Source organism: Meriones unguiculatus, chromosome 16, assembly GCF_030254825.1.
Source record: "Meriones unguiculatus strain TT.TT164.6M chromosome 16, Bangor_MerUng_6.1, whole genome shotgun sequence".
In the NCBI taxonomy this organism is placed as follows: Eukaryota; Metazoa; Chordata; class Mammalia; order Rodentia; family Muridae; genus Meriones; species Meriones unguiculatus.
Window position 1 is genome coordinate 53,490,518 of NC_083363.1, and position 6,000 is coordinate 53,496,517.

The window sequence follows — 6,000 nt, forward strand, 5'->3', positions numbered from 1 at the left end:
AATAATAACAACCCCCTATTCAAGGGAAAAGAAAATGTGTGTGTGCTTATGATATACTCTTCAGTAATGCCAAAAAAAGCTCTCTTCTGTACTTTTTCTTTTATGTCTCTACCCCTTTGTTTTTCACCTGAAGCAGAACAATATTGAGTTTCTAAATAGCATTACAGATAACAAAGGGCTGCAATTCAATCTTTTCTGAAAAGAACTAACCGACATGCAAAAACATCTTCTAAATTCCCAAGAAGCAAGTCCTAAGCCAGAAGCACGAATTTCATGGTGTTTGAAATCAATTATAAAAATAAAATCTTAACGCAGATCAAAGCTATCCTCCTGCTTCAGCCTCCGGAGTACAGGGGCTCAGGTGGGCATTGCCATATAAGGCTTCAAAGTATGTAAATGTGGGTAGGACTCCTTTTGATCCATTCCTCAAAGCTGGGGAGAGGAAACTGTGCTTTGGTGCAAAAAGAAAGTCTTTTTAAAATCAGGAAGTGAGTTGTGTGCTGAGTTCTGGGGCAGTGCTGAGAACCAAGCCCTCCTCTTTGGAGCCCGTCAGCACACAGCTGTGTTCTGAGGCCAGCTCTCGTGGGACAGTGTTACAGGCAGGCTTCGTGTCAGGTCCAACAGAGAAACAGAAAACTATGGCTGTTGTTACTGAGGCTTTTCTATAAGTGTGTTTAACAGCTCTAGAGCCAGTGAGATGGCTCAGCAGGTGAATGCACTTCCCACTAAACCTAAAAAGGAGTTTGATCGCAGAACCCACAGGGTGGAAAGAGAAAAGCAACTCCTGTAGGCTGTTTTCTGACCTCTACACATGACACTCATGTACTCATACACACACACACACACACGTAAATAAATAAATGTAATTTAAATAATAATAAAACTCTTCTGACTTAACCATATGTAGTCATGTGCCTGGTATGTATTTTTCAGTAAGTTTTATTCCACTAACTTGCTTTTCTGTTCTTTTGACAAAACACAAGTTATATATTAATTATGTATATCGTATTTGAAATATGTCTACGTTGTAAAATGAAAACACAACCTGCTCTCAATAATTTTCCAAATGTAGATGCTGCTGTAAACAGGCAGCATGCCGAACCTAAGTATCCTGCAAATGAGGATGATAACCAGCTGCATCCCTTTAGACAGCACCGGAAAATCTCCTCGAGGCTGGGGAGCTAGGGGGTGTGGCTAGCACTGTCAGGCCCTTTGTTTGATCCCCAGAACCACCCATAGGGAAGGAAAAGTCCAACCCCGGTAGAGTGATGTTATGAGAACCTACACGTGACAAACAAACCAGAAGATAGGAAAAGTGAAGAGACTTTTTTTTCTGGATGTAAACATAATTTTTTTCTTTTTTTATTTTATTTTTTATATTAATTACAGTTTATTCATTTTGTATCCCAGCTGTAGCCCCCCCACCTCTCCTCCCAACTCCACTCTCTCTCCTTCATCTCCTCCTATGTCCCTCTTCAAGTCCTCGAATAGGGGAGGTCCTCCTCCCCTTCCAGCTGACCCTAGCTTATCAGGTCTCATCAGAACTGGCTGCATTGTCCTCCTTTATGGCCTGGCAAGGCTCCTCCCGTATCCAGTCAAAGAGCAGGCCACTGAGTTCATGTCAGAGACAGTCCCTGTTCCCCTTACTACGGTACCCACTTGGAGACTGAGCTGCCATGGGCTACATCTGTGGAGGGGTTCTAGGTTATCTCCATTCATGGTCCTTGGTTGGAGTATCCGTCTCAGGAAAGACCCCTGTGCCCAGATGTTTTGGTTCTGTTGCTCTCCTTGTGGAGCTCCTGTCCTCTCCAGGTCTTACTATCTCCCCTACCTTCCTAAGATTCCCTGCACTCTGCCCAAAATTTGCTTATGATTCTCATTATCTGCCTTTATAAAATGCTGGGTAGAGTCTTTCAGACGCCCTCCGTGGTAGGCTCCTGTTCTGTTTCCTGTTTTGAGTGAAGAGACTTTAAATGCAATCCAATCAACAGGACCTCAGAGACTGACTTGGCTCTTCACTTTGTCTTCTTGCAAATACATGAATGAGCCACAAGATGGAGCAGCCATCACTGAGAAAGGTGAAGGCTCTCTTAAAGTTCTTGAATAGGAATTTTTACTCTAATTTTTAATTTATTTCTTTTGTAAGATTATTCGTTCAGCTTTTACAAGTTGCCTGCATACTTTGTAATTTTCAAATAATCAAAGTTGTATGTGACTTTGTAAGAGATTGATTCTTCATTTTGTTGATCTTCACTCAAATATTATCATATTCAAATAACATAACTTCCTATGATATATAATATATATATTTATATATGTGATATAAATAATATATTATAAAATTATAGTGTGTATTGTATTATATATATATAAAACACACACACACATATATCTTATTTAATGCAATGTAAATAGTCCTAAAAATGCATTTGGAGTGTGTGTGTGTGTGTGTGTGTGTGTGTATGTGTGGTGTGTGTTCACTTCTGATGCCTCTACCTCTCAGTTCAATTTCCATTTTATGTTCCTCCTTGTGTCAGAGTTAAGAGTGAACAGTAATTTGACAGGTTGAGTATGTTTTAAAATAAATAAATAAATAAATAAATAAATAGAGCCAGTTTCTAGATTCCAAAAGCATCTTTCCACACCACACCCTGGCTTCCTCTCCACAGCAAACGCACCTGGCACCTCATTATCCCAGCATGGCACACTCCTGACGTTCTCACACCTCCACCGACTGTCCTACGTGGCCTGACAGAAAGCCTTGTGCGTAAATCAGACCAGAGGTACACATATTAGAAAAATTATTTCTGGGAGGCGTAAATGGGAACTAAACAGTAATTTTAAACGTGTTGTCATGGTTACTCTTCTTGTTGATTGTGGCCCAGGGAATGACGGCTCCCACAGTAAGCACATCTCAAAGCCTCAGCTTCCCAAATCAAGGTTCTCCCCCACAGGTCATTCTAGATCTCATCGTGCTGAATTTGAGATTAGGCATCACAAAAGCACTCTTGATAAATACAGTTAGGCAAACCATCATTTTTGTTTTAATAAAAAATTATTAGGGCAAAAACTGAAGTTCATGGAACCTGTAAAAGGTGTCCCTTTTTCAAGCTTTTATTCAAATCTATTTTGTTAGAGGCATTCTCATACACTGATACAGGGAACATGAGATGGTATAATTATTATGGAGGAGAGGTTGGAGTATGGATTTAAAAGCCTAGAAGTCACAGTGGCACTTGACTTTATTCTAAGCAAGTAATTATAAATACAAATATTGGGCTAAAAGAGTTTTATCACAGTGTTTGTCTACACAAAGTGTGAAGCTTTAAGTGTATACAGTTCACCAATTAGTGTCATAATATCCAACCATTAAATATGGAACTATGGAAGAGACGGACGTGAACGTGGAAAGATGTTTGTGAATGTTGTAAGGTTTCTGCTGTTTTATGTACAGATGTACCCGCATATACATCTACACACGTGCAGCATGAGTGTGCAGTGCCCCTGAAGGCCAGAAGAGGGCATCAGTCTTCCGGAACTAGAGTCTTCTATAAGGGCTTGTAATCACTAAGTTATCTCTCCAGCTCCTGTAACTGTTTGTTTGTTTGCTTGCTTGCTTATTAACAGGAAGCTCTATTTGTGGAATTTAGGGGAAGTTGAGTTCACTGAATGATTATTCAAGCCTGTGTAGCTTTTAAGATGTGTGTTTGCAGGGTATTTTTACCTGAAGTGTAGACAAACAACTGGCAGAGACCAAATAAAATGAAGCAAGATTCTGAAGGGAAGTGACTCTGTCCTACTGCTGCCTGTGGAAGCCGTGAGGCTACAAACTTAAGATTTGAGATCCACACAGATTAAAGAGGATCCTACATGAAGGCTGATGCATGTCTGAGATGGACACTCCTTGTAACATCGGGGCCCTAAACAGCTAAGAATAAATGAGAACACGTGCTTTTATGCAGGAATTTCAAGAAAAAAATACTTGAGACCAGTTGAAGAGGAAATGTTATGAAATAGCAAAAGATGGACAATAGTTAAGACTCCTCAAGAGAAATGCAGTGTTCTAGACATCAAGGCAGAAAATTAGAGAAACTAAGACGATGTGAGGTTGGTACAAGGATGAGACTAAGCCAATGGAGAGGAGACATGAGAACATAGAAAGGGTCACCCTACCCAAAAGCACATCCTTGCAGAGAGCTGGAATTGGATCTACACCCTAAATAAAATACATAAAATGTTTCAGGTGCACCGAGAGTAACTGTTTCAGGAGACAGCATAAAGTAACAGTGTTGGGCCCGTATGGTAGCACCTGTGTTTAATCCCAGGACTCGGGTGGCAAAGGCAGGTGGTTCTTTATGAGCTGCATGCCTGCCTGATCTACAGATCAAGTTCTAGACTGCTGATTCCCTTTAAGAAATAAATTAGCATTTTTAATATCACACTAGGGGAAAGCTTCAAAAATAAACCTCAAAAAATTAAAGCCATAAAGGAAAGATGATGGTTTCAACTACGTGACAATTCTGAACTTCTGTTCATTGTAATGTATCAATGGGAATGGATACAGCACAGCCCTTTGTATGGCTAGACCTCCAAGCAGTCCCGACTCAGAGGTGGTCACTGTGGTTAATATTTAGGGTAACACTACGTTTAGGTTAAGTACTAAAAAAAAAGCCAAAATTAAAAAAATAAATAAATATATAAAGAAAATTATTCTCTTTAATTTAGGACAATGGTTACGTCTCAGTGTGAGATCAAAGGTTATGGGGCCAAAACCCTTGTGACTTTCAGGTTCTGGATTAAAATATGGGAAAACCTGTTTAATTTTATATTTCTGTTCAAAAATATAGGTGTTTTAGTTTTCAAATATACTCTGTTAGCCTGTTGATTCTGAGGGTCCACTTCAATACTTCACTCAGTCAGGAACTTGGGCATGAATGGAAGCTCTGAGGAGGTGGTAAGTCTGCTATTGTATTAGTCAGGGTTCTCTTAAGAAACAGAACTCATAGAATGCATATACATACATACATGTATACATACATACATACATACATACATATATACATACGTATATAACAAAGATTTACAGCGTGTGGTCTGGATAGACAACTATGGCTGCCTCCTGGTAAAAAAGGCCAAGAATATGGTAGCTGTTCACTCCACGAGACTGGCTGTGTCAGTCCCGATCTGGTGATTGACTCCAAGAGGATTCTTCTGTCTACACTGCAATCCCATAAAAGTGGGTTCTAATATCAGCAAAGGAGTGCCTCCGCTTAGATGAACTTGCCAACAAGAGTGAGCATAAGTAGCCAAAAAGCAAAAACACCCTTTTATGTCCTTTTATGTGGGTTGCTGCCAGAAAGTGTGGCCCCCGATGGATCTTTGTATTCCGAATATCCCAGTCGAGACAAGCCCTCACAGGTATGTCCCTCTGCTGGCGTTTCAGTTGTTCCCACGTGTAATCAAACTGACAACAAAAATGTGCCGTCACAGCTGTCATCTGTCCTCAGCACATGGATACCACACCAACACTTGATTCCCCTATGCCAATACTTTGTCTCCCTACACCAATACCCCGTGCCCTGTCCAACACCTACTCTCTTAATTCAAAAGAAAGCCTATGCCAGGTAACAACTAAAGTACTAGAACATATGGAGAACAACGGGTTAAAAATATCATGGATTTGGATTTTTAAAGCTCTTGTTACTCTTGCAAAGGACCCAACTTCGATTCCTGGCACCCTCGTTGAGTCCCTCAGAACTTCCTATAATTCCAGTTCCAGGGAATCCAATGCCCTCTTCTGGCCTCAGCTGATGCCCAACTCCACGGCACATGCTCACACAGAGACACACGCATACACATAAATAAGTAAATGTTTACAATAACCCAGCTTTGCATGCTGCACTGACTTGAGTCCCTTTCAAATGCCTACTGCTCAGTTAGTGCTTGTGAGCTGGTGATTCCTGGTTGTCTGAAGCTGAGGTGACACATACAGATAACCAG